Here is an 18,427-nt window from a genome sequence, read left to right as displayed (position 1 = left end):
GCCCCACAATTCCTGGCCCTACTTGTAAGCAACCTTAACACATAAGCTATCTTAGAGATATTGTTAGCGTATGTGAGCGGCTGCTGTCCAAACACTAGGGAGCATTGAAAAAGAAAAACTTTACACTCTCCTAATTTTCCATCATATCGCTCCGGAGCTGGAACAAAGGGTTCATGGGGCAGAAGATTACTTACAGGTATAGAGGATGAGTCAGCAGGGACTGATGAGGCAAAGAGAGGCCCAACCTATTTTCCCTCCACACGAGAAACACAGGCAGAAAGCTGACTTAGATTCACTAAGATTCCTTGTAGCATCTGGGAATGTTGACAAAGCAGGACTTCTTGTGCGGACACTGCTTGGCGGACGGAAAAACCTTGAGGGTCAGCTTCAGTGTCTGCTGGGTCCATATTTTGGCTGCATCGATCTGTCAACTAGAAAACACAGAAAAGTGGAACCCACGGAAGACACGGAAAACAGTCAGTTTTTTAATTGGTGACAATACTATATACAAAAGTGTCCAGTGCACAAGGGTAAAGGAGTGAAGGCAAAGTGAGTGCGGTGCTTTCTTGAGCGTGTTCAGTGTCTGTGAATTCTCAACTCAAAATGGAGCGTCTCTCCATCACACAATGGCGTCCTTCTGGTTGCAAAAAATTGCAAGGTGGTCACACAGAAAACCCAAGTGTGAGGTAGGCAGGCAGGCAGGTAGACAGGATCACGGGTGACTAACTGGCATCCTGACACCAGTTGTCTTCATGTGTGATTGTGTTAATCCTCATAGTAACCATTTCAATGTAGTAAGAGTATTTAAATAAAGAGAAAGGGCTCGGCAGAATGTGTTTCAGAGCGGTAGGAGATTGTAACTGAACGCATCACTGTCCGTTCTCCTTGCAAGTAATAGAACTCTTGTCTTTCTCTCTTTTGTTATGTTTTGGATGTTCTAGGTTGTTTGAACCTGACATTTAGTTGGTCCTTCGAGGCGGATACCAACACGCCTGAAGGATACCGGCGGATGTGGGGGACTCCAGGAAAGACCGTGGCCACGGCAGACTCTATAGAGTGAGTCTTTTAAGATCCTTTTCAAGGACTTGAAATCAGCCCACCCGCTGGGATCCGACGGCTGATGGTAATCTGTAAAGGGGAAAGACAACCGTGGTGAGTGAAGTTTCACTTGAAAAGATGACGAATGACTGAGGGTCATTGCGTGTAGAAAACCCTGACAATTCTAGACACTATCAGGTAAAAGCGATCACTTAAAACCCGTAGAGGCAACGGAGGTCCGGAAAAACAAGAAGAAGGAAAAAAAAAAAAAACTCCTAGTAAAGGACGGCAGGGTCCTGTGACGTTAAACCCACTAGGAGACAGAGACCCGAAAGCTCTGTGTAAAAAGACAAATCGGGTCCGGTTAAGACGTCATAAAAGTTCAGAAGTAAAAACCGGTTAAGTTGTGTGAATAAAAGTGTGATTGTGAGTGTGATTGTAGATCAAAATACCACTAGGTATTTTACCTCATGCAAAACAGTAGGACTGCAAGTAGTGGACATATTGTGGATGCAAAGGCAAAAAATTCTCCACTCGAAAGAGTTGAAGTGAGAGTTACCACAAAAGGTAGTTTAATCGCTACCCTACTGAGCGATTTTGGTCCAATCTCAAAAATGGGAAAAGGGGGAAGCAAAATCGAAGCAAAAGATGAACTGTTAAGTAAAGATTGGAATTTATAATAAAAACAGGATCCTGATAAAATTAAATAAATAAATGGATAAAAATGTACAAATTTGAAGGCCGACTGAACACACAAAAAATAACTGCACTACAAGATGCAATAAAAACAAAGACCAAAAAGAATCCAAAAAAGATGAAACAATAAGGGTACGAGGATATGGAGTATTGGATAAAGGTGGCGGTAAAAAGAGAGGAGGGAGACAGACAAAAGTAAAAGAGAGATACGTGAAAGTGTAGAGAAAGCTAAAGCCAAAGAGATGCTGTTTCATAGGAAGGAGGATGATGAGACAGGGCCAGTGACAAGAAGACAGGAGAGACATAAGGATGAGGAAAGTGAAGAAGAACGAGCTGCTGCAAAGCCAGTGGTTGCTGCAGGGCCAAAAGGTCGTAGTGAAGCGATTGTTTTCGTACTTTCTTTCAGGACGAGGAAGAGGAGATTTACTACCAAGGAGGTAGGGGTAGAGGAGGTTTCAGAGAGAGGAGGTCAAAGCCGTAGAGGACAGAGAGGAGGAAGAGTAGGAAGAAGAGGTTTCAGACAAAATTCCTTGGGCTGTTGGTCATGTGGAAAGGAGGGTTACATAGCCAGAGACTGCCCAGAAAAGACATTTTTCAGCATGACTAACACAGAAACACCATCTGAGGCAGCTCCCCACAAAGCAGAACCAGAGAGCGAAACAGACTGGGACTTAAATTACCAGGACCTGCTCTGTATGGATAGTATAAACCAGAGGTCATTTTGTACGTGAACGGTAAACCCATTACCTTTTTATATGACATAGGTGCCTGCAGGACTACCTGCAGAGAACCAATACCAGGGTTTAAACCAAATCAAACAAGTGTCACTGTGAGATCTGCCAGTGGAAAGCTGGCTCAGGTGCCAGAGACATAATCCGTGTGGATAAGAGACCCAGATCCATCTGGACTGTCTTGTCAGCGGTCCATCTTAATGTTTCCAGAATGTCCAGTCAACCTTCTGGGCAGAGACGCTTGCTGTTGTCAGGACTAGCACTAATACCTACACATGGACCAGATAGAGAATACAAAGCTAAGCTAGAGAAAACCACTCCTGCTAAAATCACTGTAACTTATTTGTATGGAGATACAGAAAGTACAGCAGTAGCGGGTGTAACCTTGTCTGGTGAAACTTCCAAGCTGTATCGGATGTGGACCCCAGCTCACATCTCCCTGTATAAAAGTAAAGAGCAACAATGGAAAGATCTGGGTAAAATAGTGCAAATGGGGGAGAGTGCAACAGACTGGTTGCCACATCAGTGAACACTTGGTACAGCTCAAATACAGGTCTGACCAGAAAAGCATTGTTTTGGCCAGTCCAAGTGCAGGGAGGTACTCATCCGGACCAAAGAGCTCAGTGAAACATTATGTTAACAGTAAATGAGGAAGAACTGCTAAAAAGTGTTCCAGATAAATTATGGTCTACAGGTCCAACTGATGTGGGATTAGTAAAAGGAGCATTACCAGTGCAAATAAGACCTAAAACTGAGTACAGACCATGTGTGAGACAATATCCATTGAAACAGGATGCACAAGAGGGAATAAAACATGTAATTGAGGATTTAATTGCTGCAGGAGTAATAATTAAATCTGAAGACTCCCCTGCAACACTCCTGCTGTAGTTCAAAGAGCTCTGTGTGTTCCTGACCGCCATACGCTTCTAAATACTTTGAGACCAGATGCTAAAGTGTTCACTGTAGTATATATCAGTAACGCATTATTTTCAGTGCCAGTAGAAAAAAAAAGTCAGTTCTGGTTCACTTTCACCTTTGGGGGGAAAAGATATGGAGACATGTAAAAAAGACACAATAGCACTCCTAAAATATTTAGCTGAAGGGGGTCACAAAGCAAGTAAGAATAAACTTCAGATATGCAAAGAATAGATAAAATACTTGGGACACAATCTTAGTGCAGGAGGATGAACAATAGTGGAAGATAGGGAAAAACTGCAATCATCCAAGCTCCCAAACCTGTGACTAAAAACAGATGATGTCATTTTTAGGGTTGTAAAATTACTGTAGAACTATGGTGCCTAACTATGCGGAAATAACAGCACCTTTGAGAAAATTAATGTATGAAGAAGATCTAAAAATGACATCCCCATTATGCTGGAATGCAGAGGCTGAAGAAATACCAGATTATAGTAAACCTTTTGTTTAGGGATGATATTGGCTTTTCTGCCGATATCCGATATTCCGATATTGTCCAACCCTTAATTTCCGATACCGATATCACCCGATACCGATATATGCAGCCTTTTTACACAAAAATTCATCACATATCACCTATTATGGAATTAACACATTATGCCTAATTTTATTGTGATGCCCCACTGGATGCATACATAAATGCAACACGGCTTTTCAAATGTAAACACAGTCTGTACAAAATAAGTGATTGAAAAAAGTGCCATTAATTTATTTGTTTGTGTTTTTAGAGAGAATATTTTGCCTCAAACAAAACTACAGACATTATCAAAACCAGGAAGATGCATCTCTTCAGTCCAGAGTAGTAAACAAACTTAGTTCTCTTTTTCCAGACTGAGTAACGCCTGAGCCATAACTTGGCAAATAATACAATCAATAAATCAGCAGTGAAGCTCAACATGCTAACCTGTATTGGATCTAATGGATACAGCACCAGAAATTCGCTTCTCGACGTGACTGTAAACAATGCTGTAAGATTCGGGTAAGCACTGGTCTGAGAAATACTTGCGACTGGGCATGACATAACGTGGCTCGAGGAACTCCACAAGTTTGGTGAATCCGGCATCCTGAACGATAGAAAAAGTTTGTTTCTCGGTGTCGGCTGTTGCTTCTTTCCATCACTTTGCTGCATCAAATGTGATGTATTAAAGGAAGACGCCTTGTTTCCTCCTATCATAACAGACGCCTTGCAGTCATTGCAAAGCGCACATATAGTGTTAGTAGATGACACTTGGAAATACTTCCAAACCACGGACATCTCATGCACCGGGCGAGCAAGCTTGTTAGCCACGGTTAGCAACCTACGAGTCTAGCGTGTTGTTGTTGTTATACGTCATCAAGCACGCGCCTGTAAACGTCCCGTGTTGCATTCACGTACACTCGGAAATGCTGAAGCCTACAGAACTAACATCGGTTGTAAAAACCCGATACCGATAATTCCCGATATTACATTTTTAACTCAATATCGGCCGATAATATCGGTGGGCCGATATTATCGGACATCCCTACTTTTGTTCAAATGTTAGATTGCAAATTATGGTTCATGACCTCTGTATTAGCACAACAACATGGAGACAAATTGAAACCCACAGCAGATTTTTCATCTAAACTAGACAGTGTAGCATGTGCACTGCCTCACTGTATAAAAGCAGAGCCGATCTGAGAGACCAACCATTACAAAAAGGAGAAGTGATATTTGTTGATCGTTCTTCTAAAAAGAATGAACTAGGTAAAACCCTGACAGGAGATGCAGTTGTAACTCACAAGACGGTGCTAAAAGCAAAACAACTGTCATCACATTATTCAGCACAAGCTGCTGAATTAATAGCGCTAACTGAATCATGTAAATTAATGAAAAACAAAGAAGTAACTATCTATACTGATAGTCAATATGCATATGCTACAGTTCATACTTTTGCACAATATTGGAAGAACAGAGGCATGATAACCTCAACAGGGAAACTAGTAACACATGTTGAACTTTTAACAGATCTATTGCAAGCAGTGCAACTGCCAAAAGCATTAGCAATATGTAAATGTACAGCACATACGTCCAGCACAGATACTGTTTCCCTAGGAAATGCATTTGCAGACGAAACAGCAAAAGCAGCAGCAACAGGTCACACAACTGTGTTGACAGTGCAAGAGTGCACAACTTTAGATCAAACTACCTTAAAAGAAATGCAAAAACAAGTCCATAAACTGAAAGAGAAGTTTGGATAAAAAATTACAAGACAACATATTCATATGACTAGACAACAAACCTATCCGACCAAGAAACCTGTATATATGGGCGGCAATATTGAGCCATGGGTCAACACATGTCTCAACAGGAGGGATGGTAGGACAGATACACCAATAGTATACTACCTATGGATTAATATTATACTACCTATGGATTCAACTCTTATTCAAAAAGTTTTAATGCCTATGGATTCAACTCTTATTAAGAAAATTCTGTAGAGCATGTCTGACGAGTGCCAGGCAAAATCCACAAGGTAATCTAAGACCGCGTAGAGGAAAGTTTCCTACATCTGAATATCCTTCCAAATAATCCACATGGATTTTATAGATTTAAACCAAAGTGAAGGGAAAAAGTATTGTCCAGTCATAATAGATGCATTTTCAAAATGGATTGAACTTTTTCCAACCAAACATCCAGACGCTTTGACGATGGCAAAAGCACTCTGTAAAGACATTATTCCCAGGTACAGGATACCTAAGAAAATCTATAGTGATAATGGAACTCATTTTGTAAACCAGATAGTAAAAAGATTGAGATAATGTTCCATATTGATCTGAAGAACCATTGTGCTTACCACCCACAAAGTGCTGGTCTAGTAGAAAGAATGAACGGAACTATTAAAAATAGACTGAAAAAGTGCATTGAAGAAACAGGAAGACATGGACGCAATGTTTAGATTTAGTAAAATTATACATAAACATTACCTGTACTTCTGGATTGACACCCTATGAAAGGTTGTTTGGAAAACCATTTAGACTACCCCAATTTAAAAATGAATGGGAAACAGATGATGAGTCTAATTTAGCTGATTATATGAGGTCCATGTTGGAAAAACAAAAACAGAAACAGTCTAACGAAAACCTTCCTGTCTCCCAGCAGGAACTCAAACTAGTGGAACTGGGAGACTGGGTGCTTATAAGTAAGTAAAAAAGAAATATTGGTATTCACCTAAGTATGAAGCGCCGTATCAGGTATTGCTGACAACTCCCACAGCAGTAAAGATAGCGGAAAGATTAAAGTGGATCCATTTAACACACTGCAAAAGGGTCATTTCGGTTGAAGACTCCGCTAGGGGAGGTGAGCCAAAATCTGATAATAGGGTGGATTCAGACGTTTAGAGGCTGGATAGACCTGGAAGTCAGTGAAGCGTTTACAAGACACCAAACCAAGTAGAGGAGATAAATTTAGCCAAAATGATCCAAAGATGGTTAGGAGATGCCATCCGTTGCTGGGTGACATCTATCTGTCTAATAATAATGATCCTTCATTCCTAATAAGTCTATGCATGTATAATTGTAGTGAACATAAAATTGCACCAACTGAACCACAGGTCTCTCTGGCAGGAAAACGGAAAGGAGTTTTTGCATTCGGAGAACCTAGAGCAGCGTATACACCCGATGAATGGTTCCAGGCGGCAACAGGAGTATCAGGACATAATGACAATTGATTATTGATGGTTGAACAAGCTGCTAACATGACTAAACATGATTGTGTAGTGTGTATGGGTCCTAGACCCCTCTTACAATCTCAGCTATAATTCCCCAAACATGTGTAGCTGATATAATGAATAATACAAATCCTTGGACAAATTGTAGTTACTAGGATACTATTTTCCCAATCACTACGGTCGACCTTAAGAAACCAATGTTTTCTAAAAAAGTAGCACCAAGCAACTTTATAATGTATAAACATGACTGAAGGAGAAAAACGACTAGGCAATCTCTCAAAAGAATGGTGTCAAGTAATTGTGCCCGCAGACGGACAATTCAAACCTGTGTCACAACCTGTGTCTGGTGGTAGTGTGGGGACAAGAGATTGTTTGATAAATTGCCAAGAAATGTGACGGGATACTGTTCTCTCATAACATTGCTCTTGCCAATATCTATTCATTCTATGTCTGCTGCAGATTTAGCAGCTAGTCGATCCAGTGTAATGCCTGAAATGTGGAAATGTGCGAAAAGATCTGCGAAATGGATAGATGTAAAAGATCCCAGCATACATTGATGCTATAGGAGTTCCACGAGGGGTGCCAGATGAATATAAAGTAGCCAACCAGATATCTGCAGGTTTTTAATCAATTTATTGCTTGTGGTGTACAGTAAACAAAAATGTAGACAGAATCAATTACATCCACTAAAACGTGCAAAAGCTAGGAAAATGGACACAGAGTGGTTTTGAAGCAGTTAACGATCAATTAGCTGCAACGTTTCTCATGGCATTCCAAAACCAAATAGCCCTGGACATGCTATTGGCCGAGAAAGGAGGGGGTATGTGCAATGTTCAGGTGAACAGTGCTGCACTTTCATCCCTAACAACACTGATGCTGATGGCAGCCTCACTAAGGCCATAGAAGGGCTCCGTACTCTCAACAGTAAGATGAAAGAACACTCTGGAGTCGATACCATTATGTGGGACTCCTGGATGGATGCTTTTGGGAAGTATAGAACTTTGGTGTCCTCTATCCTAGTCTCCATAGCAGTTTTTGCTGCAATTTTGGCCTTGTGTGGATGCTGTTGTGTGCCCTGTCTGCGTGCCTTGCTTAACCGTCTCATTACTACAGCTATTTCCCCCATGGGGAACAAAGTGGAGCAAATGTATCCTTTGCTTGGCAGCGATCCCCAAAGTGATGATGAAAGCAATGATGACGACGACAAGGAAACTCCTTTTGATTTGCCGGAACTGTATCCTGATCCAACAGACTATGACTCTGACTAGTATTAAGAAACTTCTGAGTGTAAATGTATTTGTGCTTATGAAAATGATCTTACAACTGATTATCAAACAAGAAGTGGCTGTCTAAAGGTGATATGAGAATTTGAGCAAATATGTGATAAACAGGAGGGAAATGTTAGAATAATTGTACATAAAAGTAATGTCATATTTACTCCAATTACCTTTACATATAAACTAACCTTACTTGGTGTGTGTGTGAACAGCTAATTTGTGCAGAGTTGTTTTGCAGAAAGAAGAAATCCGATAAGCATGACTGCTGATGAGTCACCAAAGAGGTATCAGAAACTGCTCATCTGTTTAAAGACAGAACATGTTTCAAGGACGAGCAACATGTGCCCCATGTCCCTTAAAGCATGTAATTCATGAAGATAATGAATTGAGCAACGTGTGAAGAGTTGCAGTTGTGTGCCCCCTCTCCCTTACAGCTATAACTCGTATTGTAACTAGGGACCACCTAAAGGATATAAAGAGAAAGGGCTCTGCAGAATGTGTTTCAGCGCGGTAGGAGATTGTAACTGAACTCATCTCTGTCCGTTCTCCTTGCAAATAATATAACTCTTGTCTTTCTCTCTTTTGTTATGTTTTGGATGTTCTATGTTGTTTGAACCTGACAGCAGCAAAACTACTGTTACATTACTGGTTTTAGCCAACAAAAGGTGATGGTTAGGCATGAAAACCACTTGGATAGGATTAGAAGAAAAAGGCATGGTCTGGTTTAGTACGTCTTGCACATGAACATCAGCAGGAATAAACTCCGCTTGCCACGTGATAGTCCTGTGTCCATCCAACCTAACCTGCCTCCTTAAGCAGAGATTTGCCGTCTTGTAGTATGTCTCTTGGTTTCAATATGTGGAATACACACAAATTATAATACATTATTTTCTTACACATATAATAAATACATGGAAAATGCACAAATTACTGTGTATTACTTTTCATTGTTATATATATGAAAAATGCATGAGAACAGCCTGCCCAGAAGTCAGGAGTATGTCACTGATCTTTTGATGCTGATGGAGGTCTGTAACATCCTACTATTGTCATAGCACAACCTTTAGTAAATTCAACCTTTAACACAAGCAATTCATATTGTTTAAGGACTGACTTTGAAATAAGAACTGATGAATGAAATGTTTCCTTTGTATAAATCGCCACTCCTCCACCTTTGGCCCAATGATCTGTACAAAAGATGTTATATCCATCCAAATTAACATGATTATCCGGAATAGATTTACTCAACCATGTCTTTGATACAACCATCATAACATCAACATTTGTTCATTTGTTTGTCCATATTAACCAGTTGCAGATTCCTGTTTCAAACAGGGACAGAGCCTGGTTCTCTGAAGCTCTCATTTGAATCTGCAACGACATTGTATGGAAAGCAAGGAATTGAGAACCTTTTTTACTATTCGTAACCCTTATAAAACATAAAAATTAAACAATTGTACCAGGCCATCCACAGCTGGAAGATAGTAAATACTCAAAAACTGAGGAGCAGCACTGAAGGTCTTCTTCACTTGATACATCTCACATAGATGTTCTCTCCCAAACACTAAAGCCCAAACAATGCAGATTAAGCAAAAAATAGATTTCCAAAGCTCAGATCCAGAAAAAAGAAATCAGTGACCGACACTTTACAATGTAGGGGAGCAAGGAAAGAGCAGAAAAAAAGAAAAAGAAAAACAAAGTCCTTAATGTTTGTCTAGTTTCAGCTTAAGTGCTGATCAGAATTTCCCAAGGTGCCATAGCTCTAACAGGTTCTGCAGGGAACAACGAAATCCAGAGGCTCACAATAGCAGCTGGAAAAACATCCTACTGTCCAGCCCCAGTCTTGTTCTTTAGTCCAAGGACTTTGGGGGAAAGCTTTTCACCATCCATTTTGAAGAGCACTTTCTTAATGAATTCATAGTAGTATCTCAGCTTTTTGGGGTAAGTTCAGTGCATAGATGACTTCCAGCATCATTGCACAAGTTCAGGCTACAGATCCAATGTTGTCCAGAATGTAGACTCTTTGATGACAAAGATCCACATCGGGTGTGTCTGCATATCTCTTTGGATATTGTCTCCTTGGATGTACTGCATATTTTAAGAAGAATATGAAAATAAAATTGAAAAACCTATTCATACACAATTTAATTTTAATGACACACTTTACATGAACTTTTCTGCATTTCCAGCTTGCCTTGCTGTACAAATGCATTTTAAACTGATGTTGTGTGTTGTGTTGAAATGTAGTAGTGCTGCTCTTGTTATGTGATCAAATCAGGTTTGAGGTCACATAATAAACACCATCTTATGCACTTTGTAATAGCTAGTGTAGGAGGCACGATAGGATCTGTGAATTTTGGATATTTGTAATTCATAATCATAGTTTTGTCAGGTCAGACACAGTTCAGTGTCTCTTCTTTCTAACCTTCTTAATGGATAACGCAAATAACTAACTCTTGATGGTATAATGGCATATGTGTGCATCTGCACTCTGTGTTAGAGACCTTGTGATGAGAGAGGTTCAGAATGTTCAGAATTAGAATGTCTGAGGCTTAGCGCGTCCTGTCTCTTCCTCTAAAGGACAAGTTGGATCGGTGTCCTTTCTGCTAGACTCTGGGTTTTGTGAGGAGGCAGGGATGAACGTATTTTTGTCTACAGAGGAAAATACGTTGTCAAAATAAACCACGGAGAAAAAGCTGATCCTGTTTGTTGATCTTTATTGAAGAAATCATTTCCACAACAGATCTAAAAAATATGTGCAATGACATTATTATACATACCGTAAATTAAGTCATATTTCCTAAGAAACGTACTGCATGTCTCACCTTCTCAAATAATCAAGGCTACTGTATATTGTGGTAGACAGTTAGATTTTTAAAAACTTACTCCAGTTTATATTACAATTTCTATACAACAGTGTATGCTCATTTTTACCTCTTGTAAGATCACCAGGTGTTTGGGTAGTTTTGGGCCAGAAACCCCTCCCTTCTCCTGGTAAACTGATTGTTGTTACACGCTGGAATTTAGCATGCATCTATTAAAAAGAAAAGAAAAAAAGCTATAGCTACTATATCATTAAAGGTTACATTCTAATTTTTGACCATTACATTAACAAAACAAAAACGTGTCCGATGTGTAGTACAGTGGGGATTAGCCATAGGTATAACTATAAGGTAATGAGAAGAAATCAAATCTTGAACCATAGACTGTTTGGTTATTTAAACATTGCTAGTATTTTGGCATTTTAATGTCTTTTCAATATCTGGGTGTATTGTTAAAACCCAAATTTGATGAAAACTGCAAGTTTTTCAAAAAGGTCAGGGGTCATCTCAGGTGGTAGGAGATTTCGGGATTTATTAAATGCACTTGCCAAAACAATATCAGGTTGGATAGAATTGGGTTCACATCCTGCCAACATCAGGGAGACCAGCAAAATAGCTGGAAAACCCGCAAAAAGAGCAGTAATGTAAAAATAAATGAAATCTTGTTAAAAGGCATACTAAGCAATTGAAATTCACTTTTTGAACACTTTTTGTCAAAATCAGTGAATATGTACTCTTTATCTTCTACCTGTGTGTGTACGCTAAAATAAGTGAGAGTGTATACACAAAGGCTGCGACTCCCCTAACTGCGATCTACCGAGGTACTTGCTGTGCTTAGAATAAACTTTTTTTTTAAAGTTACGCAGGAGAGCTCAAAGTGAGCCTTTAAGGGTGGCGTCGGTCAGTCTGGAGAAAGCTTCTTGTCAAAATAACTTTTTGTCAAAACGCTGAATATCTCCTCATGATCTGTTACCTGTGTTGCCGCTGACTTGTATTCAAAATGTATTAACATTTTTCCAAAAGGTCAGGGGTCAGCTCAGGTGGTAGGAGATTTCAGCATTTATTAAATGCACTTACCAACACAATTTGGGGTCGGAAAGAGTTGGGTTCACACCACACCAACATCAGGGAGACCAGCAAAATAGCAGGGAAATCTGGAAAATGAGCAGTAATGAAAACATAAATGGTAAGCTTTTTAAAAAGACAAAATAATGAATAGACAGAAAGGGCAACTTGTGTCAATAGGCAACACATGTCATTGTAAGTCTACGAATCAAAGCTTATAAATTAAGTTAAAAACAAATTTTAACATTGCCATAACAATCCGCACCAAGTTGCACTTTTTTTTTTTTCAAAGTTTTTTTATTAAGTTTTGCAGACAGGTACATAAGAGAAAGCATAACAGCTGTCCAGTGTGTCTGCCTTAAGGTGAAAAAGGAACAGAGACAAAAACAAAAAACCCAACATAAATCCCGCCATCCCTCCCAACAACCCCTATGAGACAAACAACCTATAACAACATATAATATACAAGTAGATAGGCTAAGAAAAAATAAAAATAAAACTAATAGCAAAAATAAATAAAATATTTCAAGGAGGAATGAAAAAAAGGGGGGGGGGGGGGTCCTCTCCTTCTAGGCACTAGGAAGTGTCCTCAGCATCATCTGGAATAACAGTAAGACTGTTACTAATAAAAGCCATCAATGGGTCCCAAGTTTTGTGGAATGCTGTCAAAGATCCCTTCTGTGAAAACATTAACTTCTCTAAGCATAGACATTGTAGAATTTCACGTATCCAACTATTATGAGTGGGTAGAGAAACATGTTTTCATTTAAAGAGAATGTTACGTCTGGCGAGCAGGGTGGTAAAGGCCACAACAAGTTGTGTAGTAATGGGCAGATTTTTAGAGAGAGGGAGCCCAAAAAGAGCAGTCAGGGGATTGGGTTCCAAATTTGTGTTAAGAGCCTGTTTGAGGGTCTGAAATATATCAGACCAAAATTCAGCAAGCTTCGGGCATGTCCAGAACATATGTGTGGTCGGCTGGGGACTGCTTACAACGGTTATAAGCACCGTGACTAGAGTATATCTTAGCCAATTTAGCATCGGTGAAATGGGCTCTATGAAGCACCTTCCGCTGTAATAGGCTGTGCCCGGCACAAATCGAGGATGAGTGGACGAGTTTTAAAATGTCCCTCCACTGGACCTCAGTAAGGTCTACCCCCAAATCCTTAACCATGCAGGTGATACAGTGGCGACTGGGCTTTTGGATAAACTGTCTCATTTGAAGGTACCGAAAAAAGTGACTATTAAGCAGGCTGTATTTGTCCGACATAAATGCAAAGGAAGTGAAAACACCATCGTCATATAAGTCATTAAGCGTTTTGAGTCCCTTACCTGACCATATGTGTAATGTAGGATCGCAACATCTGCAACTTCACCGCAATATAAAAGTTTATTAATGTTGCATGTCCCCTTCAGGTTTAGGGAGTTGAATAATATGTTTTTTGATACGGGCTGGTTTCTTCTTCCAAATAAAGTCAGTGGCGTCGCCTGGCCTGGGCATCTTGGGCTTTAGCCCCGAACAAATTTTCTTAAGCCCCAGATAATTCAACTTAAGAAGAAATAATGATAACTGTACATTAATGAGGAGGTAGTTTTCCATTTTCATTGAATGCAACACAGGAGGACGTCGAGACTGACTGGTTAATCAGAGAGAGGGGTTGCGTTAAGCATCCGTGTTCTATTGGCTGATAGCCTCGCGTCACCAGGCTCTAGACCGTTGGCACGCTGGAGGGAGACGTTTTAGCGAGAACACGAAAAACAAGGAGGCTGAGGCTCACGTCTCCAGGGAGCCTTTACCAGAAACAGGAAAATTAGTAATTTGAATTCTGTTTTATTCCTTCAAAATTATGTGAAACGTGTAGTGTTAGGGGAGCGTGCCGGCGAAGCTGCGGGATAGTCCTCCCCGGTGATAGACGCTCTTAGGCGGACTGAAAACTCCTGAAGGCTCGGTATGGCTGGTGACTTTTTCCACACATAAATTCAGTTTCTCACATAAGTTAACAAAGATACCGCACACAACTACTTAACTATTGTTATGTCCTTCTAACGTTGCTGTGTGGGTTGAAGTGTTGGCCTTTTTCCTTTTATTATAAACTCCTGTGGACCTCGGTAGGGCTGACGAGCACCGCCATCTCATTTTGCCTGCATGTATACAGTTATCCATGTAGATATTTGTCAGTGTTGTTATTGATTAGGCTACTCGTATATTGTTGCAACATTTAAACTCTTCACTACCATCTCTTGTATTTCATAATTAAAACAATATAATTGAGCCCAGTGCGTGCCACTTTCGCAAGGAAGGAAAAAGACAAGAAATGCTAATCCTGTTGCAAGGGCCAGTTCCCTTATATGACTGCTTTTTGATAACGTCTGCTATGATCAAATGAATCTGATGTTATATTCTGTTTATAGATGACATTAAAGAGAAGGAAGATCAAAGAGAGATAGGAGACCAAGAAGTGAGGAAGTCCATAATACTGAGGTCAGTGATTTGGGGGCCGCAGACGCAGGACGAAGGCGCATAAAAAAATCACTCCTTTTCTTCCAGTATGTTTGGCCAGCAAAAAAGAGCATTTTAATCAAGTTGGTTTGAAACATTTGAATGGCTGGAATACTCAGTAAATGCCGATGCAGCGTTCTGCTTCATTTGTGGGATCAAAGGGATAATCAGTTTGTTTATCTGTTTTTTTTGTGGGGTTTTTTTTTCAGAAGATGTGTGACAGAGAAACATGAGTCGTGGAGGGAAACAGCAGCCGTCTGGAAAAGTGAAAGGTACAGTAACACTCAGTGACATTTATCTGAAAATTGTCCAAGTGAAAAAATAAATGTTTTTAAAAAAAATTTATTTAATATGTTCTGTTGTCATTCAGTATACATTTCTTTGTTATTCTGGTAGTAGATTCAAAGGATGGAAGGAATGAGCAGATGGAGAAAAAAGAGCAGCAGGCTCCTGATATAGTCTGTTGGCATCATCCCTCAACTTTTTCAAATGGTCTGGTGTTAAAAATAAAATAAGCAAACCAAAAATCGCAAATCATGTAACCTCTAACATTTTTGAAAAAAAATTGAGGGGGAATATACCTGGACTTCAGTCAAAATATTTACAAAATATTATTTTTTTGGCTTTAATTCCTGTGTTATCTGCAAGTGCATCAACCTGTTTCTATCAATATAATATAATTTTATTTTGACACATTTTGAAGTACATATTAGCAGTATTTGGCTGTAGACCAGACGCAATAAGGCTCAAAAAGCATAGAGCTGTTTTCGCCAGGTAGGATCCCCTAGACTTCCCTATAAGGTTCTGGGCTCAGCCCCCAATGTTCTCAGTCCCAAGAAATGCCCCTGAAAGGCGTTAAATTGTTGGTCCAGATTAGCAAAATTGGAAGATGTTGAAAAAGATACAGAAACTTTAATAAAATTACCATCTTAATAAGATCAACCCGGCCTGCAAAGGACAGGGGGAGGCCCGCCATTCTAGACAAGTCTGGCTTGCATTTATCTAATAGTGGCTGGAAGTTATTTTGAAAAAGGCCATTGAAGGAGCTGGTTATCAACACCTCCAAATACTTGAACCCCTTGTCAGCTGTTTTAAAGGGGAATGTGGATTGTGGGAGTGATTTTGTCAAATTATTGACAAAAAATAGCTCACTATTTTAAATATTCAATTTATACCATGATAGGTGCCTAAACTGATCCAGGATTGATAAAACTGGGGGTGTGGGTTTCAAATAAATAAGAGGAGGTCATCAGCATAAAAGGAGAGTTTGTGGACTAGACCAAAATGAGTGATGCCTTCAAACTCATTCTGGTTTCTAAGCCAGATAGCTAATGGCTCGATGGTGTAGCTACTCTAGGTTAATTGGATCAAAGGTGTGACTATAAAATGAAATATTTAGAAAGAAAATGAATAAAGAAAAATTATTAAAAACTAATAATATATTAATAAAATAACTAATTTTCTAAAAACCTCACATGGAGAACCAGCGCCTTTCTAGTCTTCTGACTACTCAAGGCGCTTTCACACTACTTGTCACATTCACCTATTCACACTGACATTCACACAGATGGCAGTGGACATCTACATACCAACTAATCTAACCATTCACACCACATTTACACACCCATGCGCAGCACGGGGAACAATTCGGGGTTCAGTGTCTTGCCCAAGGACACTTCGACATGCGGACCAGGGGAGCTGGGGGTCGAACTGCCAATCTCTTGATTGGAGGACAACCCACTCTGTCACTAAGCCACAGTCGCCCCAGTATTCTCTTGACTCACATTCCCATTGAGATTGAGTATTCACAATAAACTAAAAAACTAAAATCGTTAATCAAGTAAATATTAGCTATCACCAATAATTAACAAAGATAACAAGAATTATGACTCCACTGGCACCACCGTCACAAACAGAGTGACAAATAATATAAAAGTTTCATTAAATATATTAAACTACCAATTAAGGGTTGAACACCAATAAATAAAATAGTTTACTCAGTTGAAGGATTTTAAAGTTATTTTCTTAGAATAGGGTGGCACATTCACCTTTGTGTACTATTAAATAAACAAAGATATTGTAGACACAAACATTTATTAACAATTTAAGAAATGCACAAACAAAACACATAATAAACTAAAGCTAAACAACAAGTGTGTGTGTGTGTGTGTGTGTGTGTGTGTGTGTGTGTTTGCGTCTGTGTGTGTATGTGTGTGTGTGACAGCGTGCTCACACTGTCCTTTTGGCCGCGGCCAAAACCCGTTTTTCAGCTAAAGTCTAGTACCTTTAAGCGATGTAAGCGCACCCGCTCCGCGCTCAACTGGGGCCAGCTGGCCCTCCACGGCCCGCTTGAAAGAGGTGGGCTTTAGCGGAGCCGTTTGCACATGTACGAGCACGAGCGTGCGCACGTGCACGCGCACGAGCCCTACGGCAGTAGCGTTATGTCCGCCTGTTCGGACATGTAAATAGAAGGACGGACCATGCGCGGACATTTAACAACAACAACAATGGCGGTGAAAGGTTCACGTTGGTGTGATGCGGAGGTGGAGTGTTTACTGCAGATTTGGTCGGATGAAAATATTCAAAAACAGTCGACAAGACGCACAAAAACTCTGAGGTCTGTGGAAAGATTTGTAAACAAAGCCACACACGCGATCAATGCGTGTGACGTGTTACGGCGTGATGGCGTGTGGACAGCAAGAAGCATTGGCCCAGGCCCTGGTAGTGTGAGTACAAACGGGGCTGGGGCGCGGGGGGGAGAGGGAGGGGGGACAAGTACCCTAAAGTCCGGGTCTCGGTCCGGGAGGACAGTGTGATCACGCCCTTAGAGAGGAACCAAGGAGGAGGGGTGTGGGCTTGGACCTCTGCAGAAAAGGTGTGGATGCTTCAATCACACAAAAGCAACACAGAGAGATTCAAAAAGTGTCTAATTCAGGTTATGTGTGTGTAGTCTGTTCAAATATCATACAGTTAGAGTTGGTGTTAGTGCGTGAAATAACTGTATTGAGCATTGCTAACAAACATCCTCAACTTAACTGAATCAACACAGTCTCACATAATCATCATCAAACAGTGGTAACAAAGTTAGAGTTCTGTGATTAGCCATTTATAAAGTCTCATTACATGTAATAATGCCCATGGGAAAGATTAGTTGTGTTGATTCGATGCCAGTGGCTGGTCCTTGTGAAGGAAGCTGGTTGAAGAAAAGGTTCTTGTCCTTGTTGTTTGCTCTTAGACAAAACAGGAATCAGATCGCCCTTTGTTCTGCTCAGTTGGGTTGGCAACCAATTGGTTAACCTGGCTGATGATCCTACTCCATACAGGCTATGTTCAGGGCCTAGGTTCAGCTGGCAGCTGGTCCCTGGATCGAAGGGAGTTGAGTCGAGTGAGGAGATCCAAGAAGAGAGGGAGCAGGAGGGTGTCCTCCAGTTTTATAGACATGATGGTGATGTCATCACCAGAGGTAAGGTCAGCCAATGGACTAACAGTTTGGGGTCCCTTGGAGAGTTCACGTCTGGGTGTGAACTGTTGCATGGCAGTTCTTTGTCTGTGACCATGCGCTCAGGAACAAAGGCTACCAGGCTTTCAGGCCTAGTCTTTTCCTTTGTTTGATCTGGCCTAAGCCTTCTCATAATCA

The sequence above is a fragment of the Echiichthys vipera genome (genome assembly GCF_963691815.1).
Source record: "Echiichthys vipera genome assembly, chromosome: X".
Lineage (NCBI taxonomy): Eukaryota > Metazoa > Chordata > Actinopteri > Perciformes > Trachinidae > Echiichthys > Echiichthys vipera.
The sequence above is the reverse complement of the archived record's forward strand: the minus strand, read 5'-3'. Positions refer to the sequence as shown.